At 40.8% G+C, this 16,313-nt stretch overlaps 1 protein-coding gene across 2 annotated transcripts in view; it reads left to right on the top strand.

The window, feature by feature from the left end:
* Window positions 1-13,264: 13,264 nt before the first annotated feature.
* Window positions 13,265-16,313, top strand: part of TTK (TTK protein kinase) — a 32,794-nt gene continuing 29,745 nt past the window's right edge. For both annotated transcript variants that reach the window (XM_046939018.1, XM_419867.8), the window contains exon 1: window positions 13,265-13,373. The gene's annotated coding sequence lies outside the window, so the exon portion shown is untranslated. The remainder of the gene's footprint in view (window positions 13,374-16,313) is intronic.

The raw sequence follows: 16,313 nt of genomic DNA, 5'->3' as shown, positions 1-16,313 counted from the left end.
GTCTTCTACTTTATCCACATTCTTGTCATTTTCCCTATACCTCAGGATCACAGGATAATTAAATCAGGAGGTCTGTAGTTCAACATCTTGCCTAAAGGAGCAACGTCAGCTTCTCCTTACCCCAAAATATATTTCTTTACCTTCATTACTGGACTTGTTCCACAGCAGAGCCAGAGCAGACTCCCTGGATCCCAAAAGCAATCTCCATTACTTTTAAGATCTTTTGTCCTTTGACATCCTCTGCAATTTATATAAGTGAATCATATTTAAGGTAAGAACATACGTAGAATTTTGCAGAATCATAGACTAGGTTGGAATAAGTTGGAAGAGATCTTAAAGACCATTTTGTTACAGCTCCCTTGTCATGGGCAGGGATACTTTCCACTAGACCATATCGTGAAAAGCCCCATCCAACCTGGCCTTGATCCACAGCTTCTCTCGGCAGTCTGCTCCAGAGCCTTACCACACTTGTTTCTCCAACTTCTGCTTATATTTCACATGGTGAACTATGTTCTTGTCTTCCAAATGGTAACCAGTTTGTACTGTAAGGGTAATTTCAAATCACTGTTCACAGAATCACAGCACTGTAGAGGTCAGAAACCTCTGAAGATCCCCTAGCCCAATCTCTGAGATTCCTGAATGAAGATCATTACTCTTCTCAAATGCAATTACTGTCTGTTACCCATAAACAATCCAATTTAGGATAACCACATGTGGACAAATTACCAGGTGGTAATTGAGGGATTTGACTTGCCTATATGTCAATAGGTCATTGGTATCTGCCCATATGCTCATTCAAACCTCGTGATAAAAGGGAGCTCATTGAGGGGTGATATATTTGCCACAGTCTTCAGAGGTTCAACCAGATAGTAATGAGGGCAATTATGGAACAGCTGATTCATCATAAACTCATACCCTACCTTAGCCCACAGCAAGCGTCTGATAAGTTTGTGTCTTAGCCTGCCTGGTATTGATATGAGACCACACTTGGTTTCTTCTCAGAAAACATGTAAGATAAAAACTAAGGCAAAAGTAAATAAATAAATAAATAAATCTGATATTATTGGTTGCTCTGACAGTTTAAAATATTTGGGGATTTTTAGGCATGGTCATTCAGATTCCAATCTAACAGTCAACATGGAGTGTAATAGTGTAGTATTTGAGAAAAATTTAGTAGATCTGTCTAAAGTTGGGTGAGAACTCAGAGCAGACTTTTTTAAGGTACTTCATGGTTTCAAGGAAGAGGTGGTATAAATTAAGTATTCAGCTGCCATACACTTCAGGAAGACAACAGATTTTTTGAGGGACGAAATAGAAAATATGAACTTCCACAGAGAGAGCTCACAGAATAATATAAACTGTAATACATTAGATTTGCTCCACCAGGAATGTTTGTTTTTTCTGTTTAGCACAAAGAATAAAGGTTTACCTCCTTATGTATTTTCATAGAATCATAGAACGGCTTTTATTGGAAGGGACCTTAAAAAGACCATTCAATTCCAACCCCTGCCACTCATCAGCTCAGGCTGCCCAGGGCCCCATCCCATCTGGCCTTGAACTCCTTCAGGGATGGGGCATCCACAGTTTCTCTGGGCAACCTGTGCCAGTGCCTCATCACCAAGTAAAAAATTTGGATGCAGTATGCCATATTAGGCCTCACAAGGGCAGAGTAGAGGACTATAACCTCTCTCACCCTGCAGGCCACCCCTCTTTTTGTATAACACAGGATACCGATGGCCTTCTGGGCTGCAAGAAAATACTGCTGGCTCATGTCCAGATTTTCATCTACCATAAACCCAATCTCCTTTGAGTATGTTGGATGATCTTCTATTATCTTAAGTTATCATTTATTTTTTTTTTTTTTGGAATGAATAACATTGGTTATTAAGACAACTTTTACTTGTAAACTGTCTTTCTAAGACATCTTAAAAGCATTGTTAGGCAGCTCTATGTGAGGGAGTTAGTAGAAAGGTTTGAGACTTGCCTGTATTGGTTAGTGGCTTTATAAGTACGAGTACCTGTAAACACCAAGGACTTACATTTTATCTCTGTTCACAGAAATGATAGAGATCATCTGCTGAAACCACCTTTAATATCTGTGGGGTAGTTTTCTTTTACATCACTCATTGATAGGTCAGATTAAATGCTAATTCAAACATATCCCAGTCATCTCATTCATTAGAAGTTTCAAGATCACTTAAGGTCCCCTGAGGTATCTTAATCTTTGAATTTCACCATTTCCACTGCATGAGTTAAAAAAAAAAAAAAATAGACAGCTGTTATGTTTTTCCCCTAGATAGCATCAGAAATCTGCACTGCCATGATGGCTCCTTTTCTTTAATTCCTCTATTTTTCTCCCTGGAGAGAAATCTTCTTGTGATAAAATCCCTTAAGTACTGAATAACTTATTATTCTCATGTCTTTGATTAAATAAATAAATAAATGAGGTTAGATTTTTCTCATTTCTGGCTACCTAATTTGCTTTGCTGAACCCAGGTTTAGCCCCCTGGGTTGCAGACCCTAATATCTCAGTTGGCAGCACTAATATCTTTTCACATATGCCCACAAATGGGATGCACAGTGGCAGCACTGGTAAACATTAAATGTAGGATGTAATCTGGCTAGCTCAGTTAACTGTAGCAGTGATAACTAACATCAGCAGTAGCAGGAGGTATGCAATGAAAGCAAAATACATTGATTATTTGCTCACACTGTACTGTCCATGTCTTAACAGCTAATTTTACCTCTGCTGATTAAATTACAGCTAAGTCATGCATGCCTATTCAAGGCTGCTCACATTCGCACTGAAAGCAGGGAGGATAAAACTTTTTCATTTCTTTTTATGAGTGCAGTGTGTCTGGACATCTTCTAATTGTTAATTTTAACTCTCAGGCCTTCCATTAAATCATTCTTGGTGGTTGATTCATTTGTACTATTTATCTGTGGGTTATTTTTTGAGTAACCCTCTTTCTTGAGAAACCTTGGGAGGAGGCATTATTCAGTGAGTTAACAGTAGTACATTTTGCTACCCAAGCAATGGCTCCTTTCCTAACTTTCAGCTGCTTTCATACCCCACCAATGAGAGAAGTGTGCAGCTTGGCATGCAAGATCTGATTCCTAAGGAAGTAATCTGATTATTTTCATTATCTGCATTTCTGCAGATCTGTCAGGACAGAATAGAGGAACTGGCCCTGCAAAAAATCAGGATCTTATCTTAAGTTACAGACAGATTTCCAGGGAGCAAATAATACCTTTTATCAGCCTATTTAGCTTATACAGTGTCATATATTGTAGGCATTCCTTAAAAATGCTATTTGGGTACCAAAAGCAACAGTGAGAGCATGGAGAAGCACGTGGGATAATGCACAGCCTCACAGCTCAACAGTTCTGGGCTGAATGTAGGAGTCCACATTGCTCTCCGTTGCAGCCCTTGGACTGCTTTCAATAACCAGGTTAGCTCATTTAAGATGAGCTAAAATTAAGAGCTCTAAAAAAGATATCCTGAGGTGGATGTTTTGGCTCTCTCACCACTATTTACACCTGTGATAAAAATCAGTTACATATTTATTCCTAGTAGTAAGATCTTAAAAAACACCTCACTTCTGGCAGGCTTAGTTTATTTATTTTTTTCTTTTAAGAAGTTCCTGAAGCTCAGTTCTGGGCAATCTGCCTAGCAGCAGCTTCCTCTACCTTCATTTCATTGTGTCAGCTTGAACCACATTTTCAGCTAGGAGAATCAGGCCTTTTTATAGGAAAATATAATCCAGAATCATGATTTCAAACCTTTTAATAAGTCGTTACTAGAGACCAGACTTTTTACTTGAGCTTGAATTTTAGTGCTTTACAGAAACAGCATCTGAAGAAATTTTGCATTTTTATTTTCCATTCCTTTTGCTGAAGTATTTTAATTCCAGCAATGCAAATACACACAGTATTTGATATTTCAAATCCTACAGTTCTTCATAGTGTACATGGTCCTGTATTATGAAAATAACAATGCTCTTTATTTCTGTCTAATGGAAGGTATTCCAGAAATAACCAAGGAAGTTCTTAGTTCCCTTAAATGCTTACTCTCTAGTTGATCGATTTTCTCTGTGCATGTTGTGAAGTGAAATGATGAGATTATTTGGCTGTACTGAGAATTAAAAGCCAACATACATTATTTCAGTTTAAGCATTACTCACAAGGAGGTATTTTTCTGAGACAGCCCCACAGAGTTTATGTTTCAGAATAGTTTGCTCTCTCACAAGGTCTGATTAATCTGTATTCAGTATATGATTAGAAATAAAAGGGTCCACTTTCTCAACCATACTAATGAGTAGCAATTACTGTGTACCTCCACAGAACGCTGAAGATGTTATCAAGATGATGCAACACAAACCTGACCTATCTGCACAGCACTTGAATCTTTACAAATAAATTTCATTCAGTTTTAATCCTATCATTTTTTTAACCAACTCTCTGATTTTTTAATACTTTTCTGAATGATTTCCATTTTGTAAGTAATTTCTAAATGTAATAAAGAGAAGCAGCACTAATCTTTTTGAAGCAGTCTATCTAGAGCTGTTAAGAAGAAGAAAACAGGCAAGTCTGATCTCTCTGCTAGTTTTGGCAGCAAAGGAATTTGTGTCCCCGCTGTCCTGGGTAAAATGACATGCTTCTCTGGTAATAGATCATTATTTTGCTTCAGCCTTACTGTTTATGTATGCTCACAGTTCATCTACCACATCAAAATCCTACTGAAGTGAACAGATAAATGCTTAGCCTAGTAGGAGCCTCCCACAAATGTGAGACAAATGCCAAACACTGCGTGTTGTTAATATTTGAGTTGTTTTCACCAGATTATTGGCAAACACAGTGAGAACTTCAAAGATAGGAACGAATCTATCCATTAACAGGGATAGGATATGATTTCGAGATTAACTGACCTGACTGTTTTGATCATGCTACTGAGATAAGAGGTGAACCAGTCTGAAAAAATCACTTCATCGCACTGCCAGAAGACACAGTTGCTGTAAAACAGAATAAAATATTTAAGCTGCATCATTTCAGCTGAGCATCCCATGTTCACTGATATTTAAGAGGTACCCTACATTCTTCATCTGTGTTACAAAGGTAGTGACCTCCAGCAGAAGAGCAAGAAAATAGGTAAGAGGTGAAAAGCTATATCTATGAGAGCTTGTCTGTCAGAGTACTTAATTACTTAAAACGGTGATTTGGAGTGGCAGTAATGATATACTTATATCCTTGTGTAACATCATCTATACTTCCCCTGCAATACTACTGATTACTCACTTAGTTCCTCTTTTTGAATGCTTCAACCTTTTTTTTTTTTTAATCATTTTCTTTTCTCTTTTGTATCCACCTAAGTTTGTTATATCTTACTTCTGTTCCAGCTCCTCTCATTCACTTCCAGTTTTGCTAATATTTTATTTACTATCTTCTTAAGGTCACCAGTAAGGATAAGGATTGATCAGAATACAATATCTCTGTAGCATAATAATACATTGTTTGGATGTATTGACAATTCAGAGGGTGGAGCATAATGACTGGCTGCTTAAGTAAATTCTGAATCCTATTTCTTCTAGTCATGAGGGGGTACTCCATTTCAGTGCAAATATATTATTATTTATGTAACGATGATAATAACTATATTTGCATGCTTATAATATAGTATCTTTCACATGCAGATCTACTGTAATTAAAAATGCATTATTGTAATCACTTTTCATCAGTGAGCAAGAGGACAGAAAGCAAAGCCCAGAGACTTAGCAAAACGTCAGTTAGATAGTAGAAGACTCGTAAAGAAAAGGCAAGGAAAAAAGTTTTTCATCAGCTTGGTTTTTATAAAATTGTTGAGGGATGCTGTGAAAGGAGACAGTTGGCAAGTCACATGTGGCATAGATATGGGCAGGTCCTCACTTCTGAGGGCCAGAGGAAGTGCTCTGATCTGCTGGATTTACACTATCTGAAGGCCTGATCCTGTTTCGGTGTGTTGGACATTATTTGTATTTTCTTGGTGCTGCTCAAAGAGCCTTGCTGTGCTTTCATCCACACAGCCCTCCTAACTCTCTTGGTCTACTCTTTTTTCTAGCAGATGATTTCTGGAAGACCAATCCACCCAATGCATTTTATACCCCTCTCCCCCCCCCCTTTTATTTCTTCTGATATTAAATATCGTACTTTTGGTGGGCTTGTAGGAGCAGTGTATGAATCTAGCGTGATATGAACTGAATTCTCGGTTAAATATTTAAAGACACTCCATGTTCTTCCAGTTATGAACAAATGAAAAATAAAGGTTTTCTGAATCTAGATTTTGCCATCACTTTTCCAGGACAGGTCAAAATTATATGCAGTCTCTACTTTTGTTTTCACTGTCTGTGGCAAAGGAGTTATTAAAGGAGTCTTCTAACAACTATAACTGTGTCTACAGCTATTCAATCTGTAGATGTGGTAGTTTAATACTGGTGGGTAGCTGAATTCTACCATGTTGTCCACCATGTTCTAAAAATTTCCAACATATGCATACATACACACACGAATGTGTTTTCTTCTGTTCTTTTTACACAGACTTTCAACAGAGTGGATCCAGCATGACCCAAAGTTTGGAACCCGCACAATAATTGTTCACCCTATTTCTCAATTTTGTTCTTTTCCAGTTATTTCCAGCCCACATGAATCTGTAATTCAGTCTGGTCAAATATGAAGTAAGCTTCTCAACAGCACCAGCTGGATCTGATGAAATAGATGTGCACAGGTGGATATTATCCTCCCACTGGACGTACCACAACTCACATATCATCACTGATTTCTTGTGTGGCCTCATACACACTTTGTATTAGACATACAAGAGCACAAAATATAGAAGAACCCCACTTGAAAAGTCATCCAAGGCAGATTAATAATTATCCAGTATGCAGATGGATAATCACCTAATATTTGTTGTAGCTAGTGACAACCTGTAGAAGTGGATAATTTAATAGCTCTATAATTATCATTGTTTGAAGTGGATATGTGTAGTAATGCACCTTTTCTCAGAGATTATTGCAGCCAGTGATCATCAAATAAATTCTCAAACAAGCAAGTACTTAAAGTGCTGGAACTGTTATCAGGATCTCTGGGATTGAGGTCTCAATGTCTTTTGAGCAACCTGTATGACATGAGATATACTGCTCATTTTCCCATGTCTGAGTTTTCTGGTACAATCACAGTAATAGAATTATAATCATAGAATCAGAAGGTTGGAAAGGACCTACAGGATCATCTAGTACAACCGTCTTTCCATTACCCTTCTCCCAAAAGCCACTAAAGCATATCTCATAGCTCCTCATCCAGACGCCCCTTGAACACTGCCAGGGACAGCAACTCCACCACCTCCCTGGGCAGGCCATTCCAGTGCCTGACCACTCTCTGAGAGAAAAAGTTTTTCCTTATGTCTAATCTAAACCTCCTCTGGCACAACTCGTGGCCATTTCCTCAGGTCCTGTTTCTTGCCTGAGAGAAAAGGCCAAACACCTCCTCATCGCAACCTCCCTTTAGGAAGTTGTAGAGTGCAATCAGGTTTCCTCTGAGCCTCCTCTTCTCCAGACTGAACAATCCCAACTTCCTCAGATGCTCCTCGTAAGATTTGTGCTCCAGACCCCTCACCAGTTTCATTGCCCTTCTCTGGACACATTCCAGGGCCTCAATGTCTTTCTTGTAGTGAGGGGCCCAAAACTGAACACAGTACTTGAGGTGCAGCCTCACCAGTGCTGAGTACAGGGGGACAATTACCTCCCTGCTCCCGCTGGCTATGCTATTTCTAATGCAGGCCAGGATGCCGTTGCCCTCTTGGCCACCTGGGCACACTGTCGGCTCATGTTCAGCCGAGCACCAACCAACACCCTCAGGTCCCGTTCCTCTTCACAATCATCCAGACACTCAGCTCCAAGCCTGTAGCGCTTCATGGGGTTATTGTGACCAAAGTGCAGGACCCGGCACTTGGCCTTGTTGAACCTCATCCCATTCACCTCAGCCCAGAGATCCAGCTTACCTACATCCCTCTGAAGGGCCTCCCTACCCTCAGGCAGATTGACACCACCTCCCAACTTGGTGTCATCCACAAACTCACTGAGAGTACTCAATCCCCTCATCCATAAATTGTGGATAATAACTCTCAGCTTTACATAGGTGTTGAAAACAAAATCTCAGATATTTTCAAGGTCTTCTCATGAGATGGCAATGTATAGAAAAACATCTGAAAATGAACTGTCATTGACAGAATAAGAATGCATGTTTGGACTGTGTAGCAATTTATCACTGTGATAAACAGGCTGGCTTTTTATTTTCAAGGGCTGGAAGTGGGCTAGAAACTGAATTAAAGCCATTCCACCTTTAGATTAAAAACAAAGCACAGTGAAAAAGTATATCCACGAAGGCAAAAGGCTAGTAACAAATTAGGTTAGGAGATGCAGCAGAGGACAGGATGAGGAGAAGCAAGCAGTTTAGAAAGAGTTCACTTTCCCTTATTTAATTGACTGTGAGTTTTGCATTTAGACAAAAAGAAAAGTAAACGTTTCCTCAACAATTAACAGAAAGGAACAAATATTCTTCCTGAATGTCCCTTACTTCATCTGTAGACAGGGAAGATGTAGGATTAGGCAGCCTTCCCTGCAATGGCTGCAGAGGGAACATGGAGCACTTGGGTAGGGGCAATCCCAGGTATTTATACAAACTTGGGGAAGATCTCCCTGAGAGCAGCCCTGTGGAGAAGGACATGGGGGTCCTAGTAGATGAGAATCTGGACATGAGCCATCAGTGTGCACTTGCAGCCTGGAAGGCAAACTGTGTTCTGGGCTGCATTAAAAAAGGGGTGGCCAGCAGGGAGAGGGAGGTGATTGTGCCCCTCTACTCGGCTCTTGTGAGGCCTCATCCGGAGTACTGTGTCCAGGCCTGGGGCCCCCAGTACATGAAGGACGTGGAGCTCTTGGAGCAGGTCCAGAGGAGGGCCACTAAGATGATCAGAGGGCTGGAGCACCTCTCCTATGAGGAAAGGTGGAGGGAACTGGGATTGTTTAGCTTGGAGAAGAGAAGGTTCCAGGGAGACCTCATTATGGCCTTTCAGTACTTGAAAGGAGCGTATAAACAGGAGGGGGAATGGCTGTTTATGAGGGTGGATAGCGATAGGACAAGGGGGAATGGTTTTAAACTGAGACGGAGGAGGTTCAGGTTAGATATTAGGAGGAAGTTTTTCACTCAGAGGGTGGTGACACACTGGAACAGGTTGCCCAAGGAGGTTGTGGATGCCCCATCCCTGGAGGCATTCAAGGCCAGGCTAGATACGGCTCTGGGCAGCCTGGCCTAGTGGTTGGCAACCCTGCACATAGCAGGGAGGTTGAAACTCGATGATCACTGTGGTTCTTTTCAATCCAGGTCATTCTATGACTCTGTGATGGCTAGCCTTGACTAACTATCAGCCTTTTAGATAGCTCAAAGGAAGTGAATTAACCCTGCCCTTATGGTTTATATGTCCTTAACAGTAGACAAAAGCTTAATGCTAGCAGTTATTTGAAATTGCAATAACAAAAAATTATACATAGCACCACCAAATAAGTAAAGATATATCCCAAATTAATTTACTATAAAAGCAGTATAATTAACCCCATCTTCAACATGGCTCTTGCTTGTGCAATGGCTAGCTGTTTCCTGGCAAGTAGCAAAGGTTTACATCCAGATAAAGTAACTTTTTTGACAGAGTAAGAGTATTATTTGACCAGCACTTAAGGAACAAAACAAAGAGAAGAACAAAAAAAGATAAAGAGCAAAAAATGGAAAAACAAGAAATTAAGACTTATATATGGTGTAAGAAGACACATCAGATATATTTATCTGATTCCCCAGGAAGCAGGTGCTTTGAGGAAACAAAACTGAAATAAATTTTGTAAGGTAGGACCCATATTTTCCAAGCAATAAAGAATGCTGAACAATTCTTGAACACCATGGATGTCCCTCCTGAGACTTATGGATTCACACAGTTCAAGGTGGAAAGGACCATTGGATTATCCAGACTGATCTCTTCTTAGCACAGCTTAGAAATTTTTACGTAGTAGCCCTGAATATTGATCTGAAGAAGTTATGCTTAAATATAACATCTTGCTATGAGTATTCTCTTGGAGATGCCAAAAACAGAATGAATGCATTTCATTCCAGATCTTTTCCAACTCTTTCTCTATTTCTCAGCTTTCTTTTTGTCCACTCTTGTGCCTCCTTTTTCTCTGTTACGGTCTCCTCCCAAATACAGAACACCTCTCTTATTTCTAGATTCTAGAATTCTAGAATCCCCCTCTAATTTTCTAGATTTCTCTATTGTGTCCAGTTTTGATAAGTCTGTATTCAAGTCTGCTATGTATGGTACCATTACCTAAGAGATCTCATATGTGGTCTTATCTCTAACACTGTTATGTACATGCTTTTGGTCATGTAGGATCACTCTTCACAAAAGGTTCCCTTTCCAAAATATTCCCCTTCAAGTATATGTGAAGTATTTTTTATTTCTTACATAATTTCCCTGTAAACACGTACTACTCAAAATATGGCACAGTTAGAACCAGTCCCTGAAGTATTCTTCTGAAATGAACGGCACAAAAAATTCGTACTAACACTTCCTTTTGGGGATGTTGATTGAATCCACTTCTAAATTGGTATTTCTGCACATTTTACTGACTTTCAGCACAAAATGGTACCTATTAGACAACACACAGAAGCCAGGAACAATGGTTCTCATTGTTTCAGTGATCAAACATGTCCATCAGTAGGGAAAAAAATGATTATTTGCTAAGTCCAGTCACAAAGCATGAATCAGATGTGTAAATGAACAATTATGGAATAAAATCCATTGATGTAAGTAACAATACTGTTCTCTCTTCCTCTTATTTATTAAAACAAACAAACCTAATAAATTACACATAAAGTTTGAAGTAGCCAGTAATGAAAAGTAGTATGTCACATAGACAGAACAGCTAGGATGAATGTGAATATTAGATGCCAAGTGGTTATTCTTGCTGCTAAAAATCTTAGTTTTTTGTTAAGTAACTACTTACTTTCAGAACAGCTTCTCAGTTGTTGAGTCAACTCCACCATCCGAATGTTTGTTTGCTTCTTCTTGTGGACATACGTACATTGTAGGAATGCAGTGGACTGGTTTGCCTGCTCTCAGTAAATACTCTCAGCAAATAAATACTCATCAGAGCTCTCTCCAAATGCACTTCTAACCAAATCAGTTACATTGAATGTCTGTCATTAGCTGTAATCTATAAGCTACCATCTCTACCATCAAGTTGGATATTTGAGAGAGGTTCTTAATCAGAGAGTGTTCGGGCCCTGGAACAGGCTCCTCAGGGCAGTGGTCATGGCACTAACCCTGCCTGAGTTCAAGAAGCATTTGGACAACATTCTCAGACATAGGGTTTGAATTTTGGGTAGTCCTGTGTGGAGCCAGGAGTTGGACTTGATGATCTTTGTACGTCCATCCAAACTAGGCTGGAACTGGATTCTATGATTCTTAACTTTAGATCAGCACTTCATACCAGACACACTCATCATCAAATTCCTGCTCAAGAGGATGCATTGGTTACTGACAAATTTTCAACTGGAAGACAACCTTCTTCTCATAAACATATCAAAAAACATCATAATGTGGTATAAAGATTTCCTTAACATTTGAAAAATTCTTTGTAATTCATTTGTGTATTTGTCACATTTGTATTTGTCCCACATTTACAAGAGGAACATTTAAACTAATCCAAAATCTTACCATATGATCAATTATTAAAAACAATGAAAGGGGATTCAGCTGGTGTAACTTCTTACAAAAAGCTGACCTCTCTTTTCTTTTGTCAGCCATTTTTTTCATCACATCCTTGTTTTTCTGATTCTCATGTCACCTCTGTCATTCAAACTGGAATCACCTTTTGATGTAGACTTTGATTGGTTTGATTCTTAAATTCCCTATACATCTGTGATTTTATAATGAATAACAAGCATAAATAAGTATAAGCAGTTAAGTAATGGTTCTGCCAGCAACCCAAACACCACACATTTTATAATTCACTGTAGGGTACTATATGTAAGCTTCTTGACATTTTTTTTCTATTGGTATTGCAGCCTTACAGCCTTTCTGTCTTTGATCTTCTTCTGTCTTTGACATTTTTTTCCCCCTTTCCCAGAGGTCAACACATCTTCATTCTCATATTCATTTCAGCTTTGCTAAGATTCTTTCTACAGGGTGTTCTAAGTTCTACAGAACTCAAATGACCTGCCCTAGAACGATGCAACTCTCATCTCCTTAAGACCCAATCAAAACTCCTGCTAATAGAATACTATGAACTTGAGTAAAAACAGATCCAGACTGGACTCATGTGACTTATGACATGTCCTTCAGTTGTCACAAGGTTCAGATTCTAGTGGAATACTAGAGCTTCAAGACAAACACACCATCTCTAAAACCATCAAATATGTATATATACAAGGAGTAATGCAGTGGAAGTTTTTCACTCAGAGGGTGGTGACACACTGGAACAGGTTGCCCAAGGAGGTTGTGGATGCCCCATCCCTGGAGGCATTCAAGGCCAGGATGGATGTGGCTCTGGGCAGCCTGGGTGACCCTGCACATAGCAGGGGGGTTGAAAGTAGATGATTACTGTGGTCCTTTTCAACCCAGGCCATTCTGTGATTCTATGATTCTCAGTACTTGGAGAAAAATAGGCATTCCCACAGGATGAACCAGTACATTCTAAAATAGGTGTTCGGACTTAATTTCTCTCTTAAATGTCACTTTGCTTTCAGTGCCAAATGAACTTTGTATTGCTATGTAAGACAAGACGCTTGTGTTTTAGATGAGTACAAGATGACTAAGTTTAATTCCAACTAAAACCTTGTTTAGGTATTCTATTATTAACACTACATGTGGTCTCTAAGGAAAGCTAACGTTAACTAGTAAGTTATTAACTTAATATGGCATATATATATATATATATATATATATATATGCATACAGAGACAGTAAGTCTCGGCTGTAGGGAAACACCCCCGGGGCGGGTAACGGCCCCACCGCGAGCCCGCTCCCTCATTGCGCCTGCGCATATCCTCCTGCTTCTCCTTCACGAGGCACCAATAGAGAAGCCGGCGAGGATCCGTGACCGCTGTGGGGGCGGTACCACCGTGCCTCTCCTCCAATAGGAAGGCGGGCTCCCGATGATTACTCTCTCGGCCAATCAGCGCTGGCTTTGGGTGGGCGGGGGATTTTCAAACTCGGAGAGGTACGCGGCCTAGTTTGGTCCGGCCCGAGAGCGGCCTGGTCCCGGCCCGTGCGGGCAGCAGCGAGCGCTGGAGCCGCGGTGAGTGCGGAGTAGGGGGTGGCGTTTCCGGCCGTGGGGTTCCGGGTACCCGAGCGGTGCAGGCTGCGGGCCTTGGGCCACCTGTAGCTGTGCTGCCCGCCAGGCTGATCTCCCGCCGGCCCCGCCCTCGGTTCCGTGCTGCGGGCAGGAGGCGAGTGCTGCCCTGTGGGCTCGGGGAGCGGGGTCCGTGCGGGTGGCTGCGGTGCTGGCGGGGCTGCCGCCGGTAGTGGGGCGGCACGAGGGTAGAAGTGGGCGGGCATGCCCGCAGCCTCCTAGGAGCATTGTAGCAGTCCGTGCTGATAGTTGGGCGAACGTGTAGGGGCTTGTGGGCTGGGAGGGGAAAAAAGGAGATGGATCTTTGTGTGTGCTCAGTTCAGCTCTGACTGGTGCAGGTGGGAACGTCGTGGCTCCTCCTGAAGCAGTATCCCGGGTTACGTCAGGGTGTCCTGTTGCTGCTAGGCTGCATCCTTGAGCCTTTAGAACTGAAAGCTCTGCCTCGGTGCCTTTGTTGCTGCTCAGTTCTCCCATGCCTGCTTGGAGCTCTCACACACCGTGCAAGTTGGCTGTGCTGTGGCAGCTCACCTGCATCACTGGTGCTGAGCCTTTTCCTGACTACTACTGTTCCGTCCCATATCTTCCTGATCCTTTTGTGTTTTGTAGCCAAGAATTTCAGTGCTTCCTACTTGGGGTTAATGTTGCTAATTCTTTCTTTGGTGATTTTTCTGGAGGTTGGGTTTCTCTTTCAGGAAATCGTGATTTAGGCTTCAGTGTTTATAGGTGAAGACAAACGATTATATATGTACATTCATTCCCTTACATCTGTGGAGAAGCTTCTTTACTATGTTTCACTGTACTTCTGCTGGTGAAACCCCACCTCGAGTACTGTGTTCAGTTTTGGGCCCCTTGCTACAATAAAGACATCGAGGCCCTGGGGCGTGCCTAAAGAAAGAGCAATAAAGCTGGTGAAGGGTTTGGAGCACAAGTTTTTTGAGGAGCAGCTGAGGGAGCTGGGATAGTTTAGTCTGGAGAAAAGGAGGCTCAGGGGAGACATTATCACTCTACAATTAAGTGAGGGGAGGTTGTGGTGAGGTGGAGGTCAGCCTCTTCTCCCATGTAACTAACAATAGGACAGGAGGTAAGGGGCTTAAGCAGTGCCAGGGGAGGTTCAGGTTGGATATTAGGGAACATTTCTCACAGTGGTAGTGCATTGGAACAGGCTGCTCAATGAAGTGGTGGAGTCACCATCCCTGGAGTTCTTCAAGAGAAGGGTAGATGTGGTACTGAGGTACATGATTTAGTTGGCATGGTGGTGATGGTTGGACTAAATAGATTGTCTTGGTGGTCTCTTCCAAACTTAATGAATCTATGATTCTATTTTGGGGAAAATAGTGGCTAGGTAAAGAAGGGACTTGGTGGCTACGCTAGGGAATAGGTTAGAAGAAAGTTATTGGGTTTATCTAGTTGGATAGCTAACAAAATCTTGTAACAGTTCTTGTAATCAGGGTATCATGCAGGACGTGAAGGGAGCTGAAGCTGGGGAGGATTTGTAAGGTTATTGCAACTTGTTGGATAACAGGTTTTGTTCCATGGGCAGTTACCTATTAAGCTGACTGCTTTCTAGGAAGAACATATTTTAAAATCCATGCAAGCTAACAAAAGTTACAGAATTTCTTTCATATTCCTATCATTGCAACTTGTTCGTCTGACTTGAACCTAAAAAAATTACTCTTGTTTTAATCAAGCAAGCTCTATGCTTTCATGACTTCTCCCATTGTTTAATCTCAGTAGTTTGTAAGCTTGTCTGTTCCTTCAAAGTTGTAGTAAAGACTGGTTTCTGCTGCAGCACCTGCAGGCTGAGTGGATAAATGACAGATAATGCCAAGCTTTTCTGTTGATTGGCCATGTGTTGGTACATGCTTCTGTTTTTCCTTGCCTTGAACACAAATGGCAAAGTCTTGAGGGCAGGGACTTTCATGCACTTACATAATGGATTCTAACATTCATGAAGGGTCTTCATTATTACTGTTGTGTTTAAGCAATGTTGATATAACCGCACTTGTAAAGGATTATAGTATAGTATTGCTCTGCTTCTTGTAATGGCCACAATTTTCTGTCTTACCAACAAGTATGTGCTTGAGCAGTGAGCAAATTAAAATATTGAAGAGAATACATGAAAAAAATAATGCAGATGCTGTAGAAGATGGAGGTTATGTTCTGTTTTACCTTCTTTGTATGTGGTTTTTCTGCCTGTAGGGAGGGCAAGATAGCTTAAATATAAGGGGGAAAGTGGAAAAGTGCCAGTAGAACGACAAAGAAGTTCCTGGTTTGGTGATGTAGGTGGCAATTTTCCTCTTCTGCATGAAGGATTTAACTTTGTTATTCACCATATAGTATTTTTGTAGAAATTTTAATCAGGCCATTGGAACAGAGCTGGACATACATTTAATATAATAGCTGTCATCACAGTAGTCTGGGAGTGTAAGAAAAATCTAGGTAATGGGATGGCTTAAGTGCCTTTTAGTAAACTGCTTGGTTTTCCCTTTTTAGGGAAAGGGCCAGGCAGGCTGTTGGGCACTTGTTTAAAATTTTGGCTGCCTTCTGAATCTCCTTGGATAAGCAGATGTATTTCAGTTGATTCCAGGAGCAGAAAGAGCATGTCTTTAATTATTGATCAACAACAAAAAAATTTCATACTTTCTCAAGGTTTTCATTTGAGGAAAAAATGCATCTTGGTTTGTTCAGAAACACTGTAATATATCTGACCTATAAGTAGCATGACATTGCAAATCCATCATTCCAAGTCTGAATACTATCATTTCTCTTTATTATCAGTAAGTTTGATTTGCTCTATTGCACACGGGATCCTATGTCTAACCCATGTGGCCACTTCATCCTTTTACAACTGAATGCACATATAACTGCATGTTAACATTTTAAGTC

The sequence above is a fragment of the Gallus gallus genome, chromosome 3 (genome assembly GCF_016699485.2).
Source record: "Gallus gallus isolate bGalGal1 chromosome 3, bGalGal1.mat.broiler.GRCg7b, whole genome shotgun sequence".
NCBI classification, from domain to species: domain Eukaryota; kingdom Metazoa; phylum Chordata; class Aves; order Galliformes; family Phasianidae; genus Gallus; species Gallus gallus.
Note: the sequence above shows the minus strand (reverse complement) of the source record. Positions and strands in the feature narration are given on the sequence as shown.